The sequence below is a fragment of the Falco punctatus genome, assembly GCF_963210335.1.
Source record: "Falco punctatus genome assembly, chromosome: 2".
NCBI lineage: Eukaryota > Metazoa > Chordata > Aves > Falconiformes > Falconidae > Falco > Falco punctatus.
In genome coordinates this window covers 34,605,402-34,620,437 of record NC_137581.1, presented here as the reverse complement: position 1 = coordinate 34,620,437, position 15,036 = coordinate 34,605,402, and the positions used below count along the sequence as shown (strand labels likewise).

Sequence of the window (15,036 nt, the reverse complement as noted above, 5' to 3'; positions counted from 1 at the left end):
TTTTATGAAGTCATGAAAACCTCCAGATATATTCCTCTTTTAAAGACTGTCATATGTAATAAACCTTAAGCCAGGTTTAATGCAAGTGTTTATTTTTTTAATGTTTTTAAAGTGGAAAATGTTTTCTCATAAAATATACAGGCATTTTTTACTCTGTAAAGAACTCTGTGAACCTTCCCCCCTCCCCCCCCCCCCCCCCCCCCGCCCCCAGTGGAGAACTAAAGGCAGAATTTTATAATAACCAAGGATTATTAATTTGCTTATTTGTACGTTTAAACCTGACACTCAGCACCATACTATCTGAACATAATATTGCTGCAATGGAGGAGCATACAAAATAGTTTATGGAGAGCAACAACTGCCTGAGCAGTACTTGCAAGAACAAATACTATATACAAGCATCTTTTGCATAGTATCCTTAACTGGGCAGATGATATGTGTGTCATAGGGAGAGTAATTTCTTTTAGATTTCTTTTAGAGGTATTCCAGTAAAGTCATTCGAAATGCAATATTCATAGTCAAGATGTACAGAGGAAACGAGTTCACATATTTCTGAGCAGACTTCTCTGGCATCACAGCCTAAAGTGGTAGAAGACTGGGCATAATGACAGGCACAGAAGGTGCCAGTGTTCCTCTCTCTTGAATTAACCAGGCAGAACTTGTTGAAAATTTCCCATCAACATGATTTCCTGAAGGAAAAGGGTGTGTCAGACAGTTACAGATAAAAGAAACGCCATATCTGTGTATTTTTCTGCCACAACAGTCCTGATCTTTGAGGGTTCAGCTTCACATCTGCTCAGAATTGCACCTTTCTCTTTTCATAGGTAGTCTCTCTGACTCACACCTCCACTCCCACAGCCAAATTACTTTGTCCTTGGCACCTTTGCTATGAAACATGTCTCCCCACTTCTTGTGTCCCTTCACAGGCTGTCGTTTTTGTCTGTTAGCCCTTCTGATCTCAACTTTGTGGGAAATTTCCCCTTAAGTTTCACCTGGCGAAAACCACTTTCTACCAAGTAATCTGTCACTTGGCTACCGCTCTTGAAGTGCAGAATTGAAATATTGCTTTGTCCAGTGATGCTTTGCCTTTACTGGCAGTCATTCAGGTTTGATATAGCTCTGTTGTTATTTATACACTAGGTGCAAGAATTTTTCCTATTACCAACTAGGATTTAATTACAACAGTGGAAGCAAAGCACATCAGAGAACTAAACCATATCCTCAAAATGTATTTTGTAGCTGAACACTTGTATGCATCGCAAATTCCCATTATCAAGCTGACCTAGCATTTGTACATAGGCAGGATGCCTCCATTGTCAAAAAAACTATTTATGGGTAATTTCCCTGTTTTACACATACACGCACCCCAGCCAAAATCACAGGTTTTGTCAAGAAAAACAAAAACTTTTCTTTTCCTCCTCACAAATAAATATGTTCTCAGTTACAACTTTCCATTCCATCAGGATTTTTCACAAGACTTCTCTCTCAAGCTGTTGTATCCATGGGGCTTGCAAGGTCAGAAGTAACTCTCTGAGCTTCAGCTGGCAGCAAACTGGAAGGGAGAGCGAAATGCAGGGCAAGCAACATTGGAATAGTATTTGGTGACCACTTTAAAAAGGAGATGAGCTGCTCACTTCTCTTTCTAGTAGATATTTATAAATCCTTTTAAAGCAGAACATGTTGCAGAAACCTTGCTTGGAATGACAAAGACATGAGTAAGTGTGACAAGCCCCTCATCAAAGAAAAAAAATTGTTTCAATCCTCTGTCCAAATAGATTTCAAAAGACACAATGAGCTACCAATTTTGTCTGGAAATGGACACAGAGTGACAGGTCAAGTATGGCTTTTAACTGATGACCATATAGTAAATAGGAAAAAAATGCCTCGAACAGATGATTCAGGCACCATTTTTATCTAGCTCTCCTGATATTTCCATAACCATTTCTATCTTACCTAATTTGCTCATCCTAGTCAGCCAGGCTCAGGAAAAATGAAATCCATCAAAGAAATAAAAAAATAAAAAACAAAGCAGCACTTCCATTAGCAGTGCTGGCATCCCTGATGGTTCAGTGCCTAACCTAGTGAACCAGCTTAGTCTCTGAAGGGAATGAAGCACATCTGACCTCCCAGAGTCTAAACAGTAGAATATTCCCTTTGAAGTGAAGCAGGTGACCCAGATAAATCACCCGTACACACACACATGTGCACCTACATAGTCTCTCACAGGGCTCCAGCCACCCTGGCTCTGTCTGGGACACAGGCAGGATGCACATATAACCCAGACTGCTCAGAAGATACCGCAGCCAGACCCAGTAGTGCAGCACTGTCCTTATTCTCCATGAGACATTAAGGGTATCTCTCCAGCTGCCACTCCAACGCTGCTCAGGCCTATAAATCCTGTGGCATACCTGTTATACCTCTGCAGATGTCAGGGGTACCCATGGGTACTGAACATGGAAGAAAGCCTGTGTTTCAGGCACCTGTATCAAACCGCCAGGGTAAGACTCAGTCTGAGACCAAGACATCTAAATTTAGGAGCAGGATTCAGTTAACTAAACAAAAACATGCAGCACCATTTCAGGCAGGCTACAGTATCTAGGACAGTCAGGTGGAGCATCCTAAGGCATCTCTAATGTCAGGAGACTCTAATGTTTAGGTACATCAGATGTTTTACATGTGACCTGTATATATAAGCTCCCAACATAGCCACTGGAGATCCTGACTCAATTCAGCTCCACACACATACACATGGAGTTATATTTAAGATGCCCTGTAGTGTGAAAGACCATCATGTGGAGATGACAGATATGACAGAAGACCTACAACAGAGCAGTAACTTTCCATAGTGGCAAGTGAAATCAGGGAGGATATTTCAGAGAATCTGAAACATCACTGAGGCCATGTGTGGGCATCTGAGGTCAGTTGCCAGTCTGTACATTCAGCAGTGCCTAGAAAGTGACTCAGATAATGCTGAAAACCTGCAGTAGGGCTTTGGTATGATTATAGCAAATACTTTCATTTAGACACCTACATTCAGGCATCTTTACCTGGAGCTGAATCCCGTCTTATTGATCAGACTGCTGCAGTCAGAGCAGACACAGGATCAAATCTGTCCACCATTTAACAAGTCTGCAAGCCTTAGTTCAGAATAGCAGGAGGAATTCTGGGTTACTACACCGCTCAGCACAGCTAGTGGGCAGCTAGGCTGTAATGTGTCCTTGTAAAGGGGAAAATAGGGTGGTACACTTCCAGGGTCAGCTGTGTTAGAGTGCTATGGATACAGACACTGAAGTCCCAGTCACTTAAATAGCTCTATACAGAACTAGTAATGAAGATCATCCTAGAGATTGCTCAGTGCTGACCACTTATGTGGTGACCACACCACTTAGCTTACCACACAGTTAAGAGTAACTAATAAAGCAAATAATTCCAATGCTCAGTAAAAATTACTTGTTCACTATAATTTTTCATCTTCAACTATTTTAAAAAGTATTTCAGTTTATGATCCAGTTACCAGGAGGACATAGTTCCCCTTCATCTTCTTACCCTACTATTAAACTGCATAAATTGGAAGTCACTGCATAGATAACAAATACCTCAACTCCACAACAGTTCCCACCATGATCTGTATGTGTTAATTTAAACCTGGAGAGATGAAACAGATGAAACAGAGAGGATATTATCCATAGATTCCATGGAGGTTCAGGCCAAATAAAAACATGTCAAATAATTAGTTTCACCTCCTACAGAGGAGAAGCCAGAGAATTCCACCTAATACTTTTGTCAAGGAGAGATTATTTCTTCCATTATGGCAGTGAATATTGTCAGTGTTTTGCTGCACTAGAGTTCCTACATTATTAACAAACTGCTCATGGCCAGGTAGATACAGGGAAATATCATCATTCGTAACATCAAATCAACAGTGACACTCCGGTTATTTACAAGGTTCATGTTGGTTTCGTTTGTGACCCAAATTTACAAGAAATCTGAGGTTACTTTCCCTCTTGCTGGAGTTCACTGCTTTTGGGAACATTCACTGCTATGTAGAATTTTGGCTTCTGCAAACTCTACTGTCATTCTGCCGTTGCTGCCTCTGTGACTTCCCTTTAGGTGATGGGTAGATCTATAATCTATTACATTCTGCAAACACACTGCCAGTGTACTGTCACTCGCTAGTCTACTTTAGAAACCTTTCTTTCAACAGTAGCTGACAAGGATTGGGCAACTAGTCAAAGCTGTTCCCCTTTGGGGACCAGGGAGGCTCCATGTAGGAGATGTGAAAGAAAAAGCCAAATGCTGTTGAACTCCAGTATTAAGAGAGCTAGGAAACAAAGGAAAGCAAGAAAGAAGGAAGAGTTGGGGTTAGTACAATAACCCATGTATGTTATTATTATTAATAGCCAATGTTTATCCCCAAAATCATAAGCATGAAGAATAAACATGCATGTATCCAGATTAGACCAATTTTTTAAAAGTAGTCAAGCTATGCATATTACTACAAACGAACTGAAAAAAAAATAGTTAAATTAAATTGCATGAAATCTTCTGAAAAACCTGAAACGGACAGTGTTGTGGCAATGAACCTTTTTTACTCTATGTTCATTATGAAGTGAATATGTTTATTGTTTATGGAAAAAAGGAGATTATCTGCCTTACTGCCTAGGCACTTTAGGATCTTCATAGCTAACTTACAGTCTTTCAGTTCTAACCTTGATAAAAGATGTTATTTTTTTACCCACAAAGCCTTGTAGTTTTGCCAGCACTGAGAAAGACCATTACAAATATACAGATAAACACACACTAACCGATGGGACATTGAATGTTAATATCCAAGGTACACAAGGACTGCTCTGCATAAAATTGCAGTTCAGCAGCAATTAGCTGGCACACTCCTAAACACAGTTGTCTGAAGTAAACAACTAGCATTATATTATATAGCAAGAGAAAAAAAATCACATTTTCTTGAACCCAAAGACCTGCTAAAAAGACGTGTGAAAGTGCTACTCCTCTTGTCAGCTGCCAATCCCAACAAGATTCTGGTCAGATTGCCAACAAGACAGACCCCACCTTTCCGCGATGCGAAGGAACCGGGGTGCCCCGTTGTTTCACAGAGGACTGCAAACAGCCAGTAGATGGTAGCAACTGTCGGTCACTAGTAACCTGAGCTGGATTCCTGCCGACAACCTAGATGCAAAAAAACCTGCATTTCATTATCAAGCACAGGAGCTATTCAGTCTCCCAGGAGAAAACTGTATTAGCCTGTGCTATAGCTAATTTTAATCGACAGATGAAAATGTTTTCAGAAATAATGCTGACCTGCATATGGACTTCTTAAGCTATGCTATCCATTTAAGTCAATACTTAGGGGAAAAGTAACATTAGGGCAGAATTGCACTGGCAGAGTGTGTGAAAACAGTCTGAACAGATGGAAAGATAAGGAGAAAAGACTGTCTTGTCTATCCATGATTTTGGAAGGAGGACAGCTAATAGAATAAGAACAAAAGAGTTATTACATATGTACAGAACTTTGAAAACTCAAATCTGCATCTCCATGTTTTCAAAAACCTGTCAAGTGTCTTAAACATTAAGTATCTTTATGTGGAGGATATAAAAAAATGCCATCATCATGCTATGAGGAATACATGAAAGAAGTAAATGTCTCACTGGTGGAAAACATAATGCAAAGACTTCTTTTTAGAGGAATACTCTCTGGTCCCTGATAACTGTTACTGATAGAAAATTATTAGCTTGAAACTATAGGATGTGTTTTATAAAAAGAATTTGTAAATTTAATAACATAATTTATGCATAAATTAAAATATTTTAATAGAATGTACTTGCTAAATAGTTGAATAAATGCTAATTGAGGGAAACATCTGCTCTGAACAAGAGCATTTACCACAGGCAAAGTGCTTGCCTTCAGTGGCAGTTTGCACGAGGAATAACAGGATGCAAAGCCTCAAACTGAATTTTTACTCTGACAGGGAGTTTAAGGATATGGCATGCTGAGTTTGACATGTGTTGTGTCCCTGATTTCCATACCATACTTGCTTAGTTTTTGCAGGAAAAACCCGAAAGAGGTGGGAGGAAGGTGGGAAGGAGACATTGCAAATGGTAAGAGATGACACTGAAAAGCTTAAATGGGGATGTTTAATTCAAGTTGTACTTTTCTGGGTGTCTGTTTATTTTATTATCACCACTAATAAAGGATCTTAGGAACATCTGTGCATCAGTTTTCCTCAGAAACACCTATGTCATGCTCACCTGCTGACTGTGAAAAAGGTACGATACGTTTAGTGGTCCTGCAGACAGCCTTCCACCAAAAAACTGGCACGCGATGCAAGTGCAATTGAAAGAGTCTCCATCAGCCTTCCCAGGCTGGGATGATTTTTCAGAACCGCCAAGTTATATGGGTTTGGGATCTCCCCACCGCGCCCCCGCCCCTTTTAGAAAAGCAGCATCTCTGCCCCTGAATAGACCCAGAGAGCAGAGCTGCTAAGAGGGCTGAGAGCTGGTGTAGATAATAGCAAAGCTCTGCCTGCCATTTTCGCATCCCTGCTAAGCTGTCTTTAATAAGCATTACAATTAGCTTCTAATAGCTGCTCGGAGGCCTGCAGGAGCAGGCTGGTTGTCTGAGTACGGGTCTTATTAGTGAGTTGTCTCCCCACAAAACTGCCTTCACAAGTGACACCCTTCTCAGTGGTCTCCGCAGAAGTGAGGGATTGAACCCATTCAGAGACTGAACAGCCTGTAAAGACCCATTCCCTGCAGGACACAATAACAAGAAAATAATGTAAAGAAGAATGAAGTGAGGACAGGAAAGCACAGAAGAACCTGCACCGATGTTAAACGGAGCATAATTGTCATAGGGGTGTTTTTTCAACCTCTGAGCTATAAACCTGATCATTTTCTCTTGGACTAAATATACTTCCAGCTAGTTTTGGCAACAAGCAATTCTCCTGCCAACATCTGTAGCTTTTAGATATGAAATATATATCTATACCTAGAGATATAGATATATATATATCTTCCCTTTAAAACCTTGATTTATGCGCCACAATAAAATACAATTACGGTGCAGCTGAAAATAACAGCAGCCCACAGTTCTCAAATACCCAGTAGAAACAATCTGGCTGGCTGACCCCTCGCCTGTGTTTCCTGATTATAGTGTCATCAAAACCTAGTTATAATGTTATTTTCTTTATTAAATTATGTGCTCCTGGCAGGTATGCTCTCTTTTGTAAAGGACAAATTGTATAATGCATGATCTCAATGCAGTTAAACATCTAAGTAGTCTTTAAAATACACTTTGTGTAGAACAGAAACAATACCAAAAAGAAAAATGTACATGCATTGAATCAAATAAGTTTAAAGCAGGGGTTGGTGGTTGTTTTTTTTTTATTTTCTCTTTTCATTATTATGTTATGCTGTATGTTGTGTTATTCCAGATACCATCAAGGACTTCTCACAAAATTCTGCATTTATGGAATCACTTTTTTCTAACCTCCAGCTGAGAAAATGCCTTTTAGTTTTGTTTAAATCTGATTTTTATTTTCCTTCCCATTCTGCATACACATTCCCTGACAAAAAGCCTCTCAACAGAGAAGTGAATAGATAGGTAATTGCAGTGTTTTATTTGAAGACTTATGGTACATAATTCAAGGTTTAATTCTACTAAAAGGCAAAACTGACCAATTTCCATTCTTTATCTGAAAAATCAAACTCATTCTCCTTGTGTAATTTCTATCATAGAAGCACCAAAATGAATATAAAGCAGGATTTTTCCTACTGATGTCATGTATTCTGTAACATTTCTGTGTTGGATCTACATACACAGATACGTACATACAAAGAGCCAGAGCCATACCTACTACAAATGCTTTCAGCAAAGTGGTGCAGGTTACATCAGCTAAGATCTTTGCCTATAGTTTTGTGTAATGCAAATTCAATACTCTGAAATTGCAACGATGCAGGCACTTCTAATAGGAAATAATTATGTTGGCAAGCCCACTCTGAGTGGTAATGTAATAATAGTCTCATTCTGCGCTCTGTAAGAGCAGTCCTCAGGGGAAGACCAAGGATTCACGACAGCACAGACAAGATCAAACTTTACTGTCCCAGGAATGAGGACAAATTCTTGCAGCCTCACTACTGGATAGGGAAATGTAGTTTCACAGTAGCTCTGACACTCCACCCTGCTGCAGCCAGTTGCTGAGGATACAAAGGAGCCTGGATGGTGGAGGATTGATAGTAGGGATGGCCATGCAGGCAGCAGAATCAGAGCTACCCACTGATGGGGGCATGGAGGTCCATGGCACCCCCAGTTGCTCAGGAAGGGCTATACTTACAGCAGCAGTTTCCCCTGCCTTGGATGAGGGAGCATAAGCCAAGTTTAGAAGTGCAGTAGCCACTGTGACACCAAGAACATTCTTCTCATGTTTTCCCTTGCTTTCCTGGCATGCTGTTTCAGTTGCCACCCCATTCCTGGACACGGCTGATCATGCTGAAAGGTGCCCTAGAGCAGTTCTGTAAAACAGCTCTCTAGGAAACTGAAGTATCCTGATCAAGAGCAGAGTAAGCTCCATTTCAAATGAGAGCAAAATGTGTATGAAGCTTTACCAGCCAAGTAAGACAACCAGACAATGCCATCTGACAGAAGTGGCCAAAACCAAAGCACATACCAACCCCGGAGGGATTTATTTCTGCACTGAATCATCTCACTTTCTTATCTCCAACAATGACATAAACCAGAGCCGTGAAAACCAGCCTTCTCAGGCCTTCTGAAGTGTTTGAATCTCAGGGTTTCAGCTCAGTCTGACCCTTAGTGAAATCTTGACATCCACAAATACAGGCCTTTCACATGCAAATAGAGGGGTGTAAATAGGGAATGCAAGCATTTTGGAAATGCTTTGACATACTGGGCCCTCAGACCAACTTCTGTGGTCACTTCTTTCTCTGTAGTTAAGAGATGTTAAAGACATATGCCATGCAACTGTTGTCAGGACTTCTTCCCCTCACTACTCATGTGCCTAACGATTTAGATGAAAAAATATTCAAAAGAGGCATTCACCAATCTCCCCACAGGCTTAAATATTTTCAACTCCGTGTCAAAGGATGCTAGAACAGGAGTGATGTCTGCCTGGTCCTTTTCACAATAGAAATTGTCCAAGCAGAGGGTATGTGAAAAAACATGTACATGCCTGATGTTATTGTAAAGCTTCAGTGTCAGCATCCTGTGCTGGGAAAGGGCTCTGCTTAAATTCTCTTGCAGCGATAACATTTGCCTGTGCACGCAGCACATTTCCAGACCCTGTGCCTCTGTTAAGGCAACTTCAGGCCTTCACCAGATAAACACAGATTTCTCCTACACAAAACCCTCTGCTACAGTGATCACATCCTACTCTCTCTTCAGGTGACAATCTGAGTGCTAGCACAACCCCAGGCTCTTTGTATGCTGGTGTTTGTATGCTAATTTTATCTTTACCATTTTAAAACTGAAATTTCCAAGAGGCAGGTCCCAGACACTTTTTGGGCCTTGCTAAAATCTCAGGAGCAATTTTTATTAGTCCAAATAACCTTAGTCACATTTAAGTGGTGGCTTCTTGGGATACCAGCTTAAGTTACTGTTCATATCATCCCCAGATGGCTTCTTTGGTTAACACACTGATCCTGTTCTTCAGGAACTCTTGCCATCTAGTTAACTGAATATTATTGGAAATGCTGGGTTTAGTGCTGAAAACACCATGGACACTGATTTTTAGCTAGATTCTAATTTTCTCTTTTATGCAGTTTACAGCAAGTATAAATTCAACAGTTGAAAATCCTTAAGCAAGTCAGTTTATTTTTGTACTTTTGATATTATCAGATCTATAGTCAGGTCACCAAGGACTTAAATGACTACAAGGTCTTCTCCGGGGAAAGTCTATCAGTAAGAAAGATATTCTTGGAAGAGTTTTAACCTTTCCTAACCACAAAAGCATTGTAAAATTCCATCTTAAGGCAATATGTGACTGACAGTTTTCCCATTTTATTGCAATCCTGCTTTACTATACATCTTAATCTTCCACTTTCTTCTGTGCTATTGGATTGAGATCACCAGCATCAATAAAGAAGCAGAAACAGCATCTACTTATATTTATCAGGAGGAACGAGTTTCAGTTGACAGTGATGAAGAAAGATTAAATTCTTGTTCACTTTCAGCCTGGTTCCTGGGGATTTTCTGATGTATTTTAATCTGATGGATTTTCCAGGACCTATAAACAAACTAAACTAAAAATCAAAGCAACACCAAAAAAACCCAAAACCCTGCTTAACAAAGGTTTTCCTTCAATCTACAGTATAAATCTTCCTCATATGCTATTCCTTACTTTCTCATTTCCAGGTTAGAAACCAGTGCCTACATTCCAGAAACAAATGTTTTTAAACAGCACTGTAAAATATGGAGGTGGCCTAGTCACTTATTACATGTATGTAGTGATAAGTGACCAAGTCTTTTATTGCTGTTTATGTTGGCAGAGAAAGCTATAACATACCCATGTAAAGGGAATCATTTTGGTTTTGATTCAGCAGAGGAAGGAAGGAAGGAAGGAAAGAAGGGAGGAATTTGCAAACATGCCTGCGTGTCTCAAAAGGGTTTAAATCTGGCTTATGCCTGCCATGCAAACTGGTCATAAATCTGAAGAACTAGGCAACATTAGCTACAGGTCTTTATGAGCAAATCATTTAGTGGATGCAGCAAGCATGAGTAAATTTAAGGGGTGTATACTTTTACAGCTTGTGTCCTGACCCTCTTTTCCTCCTGTCAGCTCTACTGTGACTTTGCAGAGCTGGTCAAAGCACAGGCAAATCTTGACAGCACCCAAATTCAAAAGATACCATTAAGAATTCTTAAAACCATTTTGTTTGCTTATTTTACTTTTCTCCTTTCCTTCTCCGTTTGACCACATTTTCATTTTCTGTGGAAAGTTTCTGTGTTTCCTTTTGAGCTGTTTTTCCTCTTTATGTACTAAAGGTAGTCTGGTTTCCTGTCAAACTGGATGTATTCCCAGGAGGATGCCATTTCCCTGGTGCACATGATCCTGAAAGGATGGTCTGGCCCAATAATTTTATGTTCTTACGTTACAGAGCACTTATCACTGGGGTGGGAGAGGGCAAACTATGGGGGAAATGTAGTTTCACTGTTTCAGTTTTGCAGAAGGGGAATTTAGGCCAACATTAAAGGCCATCTTAGAGTATCATACTCTCGAAATCAACTGGAGACACGTGCAATACTTGGCTTCACAGTCAAGCCCTAACAGCCAATAATACTGCTGTTGGTTTCACAGGTGCAATAAGCAATAGACCCAACTGAATTCAGGAGTTAACAAAGCCAGGGAAAACTCAGTCTGGAGACTCAGTGGAAAAACAGAAGCTCGGCTCACTGTGACTTGCTACCTCATGTAATCACTGTCATTTCTACAGGACATTGTATAAATAGGAACATGTGACAATGGAATATTCTGACCTGGAAACATTTTGCACCGGTATTATGCAAATGCTAGACAGAGGAGACCATGGTTTCCTCATGGCCAAAGTTTGTTTGGGGCCTAAGGATCTTTCCAACTGCTTCAGTAAGCAGTTTGGACCACCAGAAGTAGATCTACAGACCTCAGGAGCTGATGCAGAGGTTCTGGCATATCAATAAACAGTTTTATGAGTACTTCATTTTGTAAATAGTTCTGGTCTGTTTCTATGGACTGAACACCGATCTGCAGCTCTAGAGCAGTAAGTGATCTCCTCAACCATCGCTTTTAGTTTAGTTTCAACCCAAGAGACTCTGGTTCATGAATGCTGAGACCACTTCACGATACAAATCAAAGCATAGCAAGTGAGGAAGGGTTTGCTCTTAAGGTTAAGGAGAAATGCTGCAGGCTCGTAAGCAGTAGTAACACATCCAATTTACTAATTCCAATAATGCACTTACAGTAGGTAATGCCTATCACACCAATGACTCATTTGGTGGTATTGATTGCAATTTATTATGCATGCATGCATTCATTAGGCCCATTTCTCCAGATCTGGCTGTGCTCTGCTTGATTCAGCACCCAAGTGTGGCTCAATTTTCCTTGCACTTTCTGGTCCCTGTACTTACCATTTCAGCCCCAGGCATAATTAGATTCCATGTCAAGAATTACTGCTTCAGTCAGAGATTGCTCAAAGCAGCAATGATCTTTCCTTCAGGAAAATTTGTTTTGGGGCAAGTTTGGTTCAGCACCAGCCAGAGATTACTCCCAGCTTGGGTAACCTCACTGCACCATGAGGAGGACATGATCTCTTCCATAGTATATTTCCAGGTTGTCATACTAACATGTCGTTCGCTGTTGTTCTGATTTGTTAATCACTATACATCAGCAGCAGCAGTCATTAGGCTTGTGTTCATCATCCCAGATGAAATCTAGCAACACTCAAAGTTCTAGCTTTCTTTTTTTTCCCTACAACTTGATAAATGGCACAACTCTATCTGAAACTCTCCCCTCCTACATTTACAGGGTTTTTTTTAGATATTGCTCTATTCTATACACAGAAAAATTTCTATAAGAACATAAAGATGCAGCTCTAACAGAAAAATTGCTTAGGAAGTTCAGAGCATCTGAAATCAGAAGATGAGAAAAGAAACCATTCTGCAGGCTTAATTAAGGCTTTTGCTAGCAGCAAAAACTATAATGCAACATGACAGTTATTTGAATGATTTTTTTTAAGATGAATATTGCTTTTCATTATCTAATTTGACATTAAGGTTGGTGCTGTGTGTCTAGCCTGCAAAACAAAAATAAAAGTTAATCAAACACATGCTAGAAATAGAATACAAGTTCAGAGGGAATGCTCCAGGGCCTAGGCCTTTCTCACGCTTTGGGGAAAAATATACTACCATACCCTTGTCCTAATTTTTTCAGTGTAGTTTAGAAAAGGCCTTATGGCTAATATGTCACATCTAATATAATTTGCTATTTCTGCCTTGCATTTTATTGAATCTTACATTTTCATATTATAGCTCCTCTGCTAGAAGGGCTGTAGATAAAGTTGTGTCAGCATTTCATTATTAACACTGGTTTTTCAGTGTTTTCCAAATCAGACATTAACAGAATTGTCATCCCTGGCTTTAGACTGGTAGATACTTTCAACTTAGGTGTGAATCATTTGGAATAATTTTTAAAGAAACAGTCTGGCCCACTTTTATATGAAAATCCATTTTTGCTCCTGAACAGGGAAACATAGCAGGATTTCCAGTGAGTGCTGGAGCTTAAACCACAGCCCAGGCAACTTCTCCTGGTGGTGTAACCTTCTTCTTGCAGAATCTCTTCTTCCCAGTCCTCCTCCAAAATATGCCAGAATTATGAAGTCTGACTTTTGCAGGTGCTTAGTGCTTCCACCTTACACAACCTGAAGACCTAGTGGACCACTCAAACACAAGCATGTGCCTTCCTTGCCCAGGGAACCGGCTCTGTAAAATCAATAACTCACACAACTGCCAGCACAGTCCAGTCAATTCATACTTGAAATGAGAGATTAAATGCAATGGTGTCTTTGTGATAATATTTTTAAATAAAGCTACACTTACTCCTAAAGTCTTGACAAAAAAAAAAAAAAAATAGCAGCAAACTCTTAAACTTAGAAAAGGTTTTGAATGCATAGGAATACATGACCAAATCTCCTGGGATCTTTACTTACAACACAGACAAAAAAAAAAAAATAAACACAGTGATTCTCCCTTGAATTATTGAACAATTGAATTGGTTAATACCCTCCACAAAGAAAATAAATAAGGAAGAATGTTTAATGAAGAAAACTCCTGTCTCAACTGTGTGCCCTTCTCCTGAGGAATGCAGATACTGAGCTGGAATATTGATTGATAGGTAATTAACAAAACATATCTAATTTATCTGATGATTAAAGATTTAAGTATCTCTTTCAAGTGGATTAAAAGGAATTCAAATAGAAGTATTTCATTTGTGATACTGTATTGCTTAAGTAATTCTGTATTAATTACTTGCAAATGAGGTATTTTTGTTTCATATGTCTTAAACCTCAACAAATACCCTTAATGAATTAACTGATAATGAGTGTCTTTTTAGAGCAGATCAGATACTAATTTGAAGTAGCTTAATAGGTTCTTACCGCTGATACTGTCATTACCTATTGCAAGCATCAGCAAAATAAAATGGTTTTTTTTTTTACTGTTTTCTTTTACAGCTTTCTACTGATGCGATAATGTTAATCCTAAGGTAACGGAAGATTTCCTTAGTACATGTCTTCAGTATGAAATTTTACAGGATAATAGCAGAAGGCCTTTGTGCACTTAATAGCAATGAAAATAAGTTCCGTCATTTATTGATGTACAAACTAAAAACCCCACCATATTTTGATGATTGAAGTTTGGAAGAGACACAAAATGACAGAGCAGCAGAGACTGGAGGGCACCTCTGCAATCATCTCATCAAACACCCTGCTAAAAGCAGAGTCAGCTTAGCTCAGGTTGCTCAGGGCTTTATCTACTTGAGATGCGACCATGTTCAAAGACAGAGTCCTCAAGTTCCCATGGAGCATTGCAAGAACATCATCTTCTCTGTCTTTCTCCATGTATTGTTTCTGTTTTCCTTTACTTTCACTAGCCACCCTCTGCTTTCTGAAGCACACCCAGAGCTCCAGTATTCAGTTTCCAGACTCTTCAGATGTTCCTTTCACCAACACTTCCAGTTCACCTTTCATGATAGCCCTTGGTATTCCCCCTCCAAATTTCACTGTCTCTTGCTTTCTGTATCACTAATAAGTTGATGCTAATTGCAATTTCCTTAACTAGCAGTAATGGTTTTCTGACATCTTTCACACTATTTACATCAAGGTCAAAACACCTGTACTTTAAATTCCTAATGCTTCATTCAGATTTTTCATTAAAGTTCTCTTCTGCTCTTAAAGTACCACATATTTATATTGACCTTTCTTATTCTCAGTTACATTCTAATTTGCAATTAGATCTTGCCTTAAAATGCCTGCAATGCT

General features: G+C 39.5%; 1 protein-coding gene across 1 annotated transcript in view; it reads right to left on the bottom strand.

The window, feature by feature from the left end:
- Positions 1-201: 201 nt before the first annotated feature.
- Positions 202-15,036, bottom strand: part of OLFM4 (olfactomedin 4) — a gene marked incomplete at its 5' end in the record, with an annotated part of 102,245 nt that continues 87,410 nt past the window's right edge. Inside the window, 1 exon segment of the mRNA XM_080376090.1 lies at positions 202-15,036. This exon segment is cut by the window's right edge and continues 23,085 nt beyond it.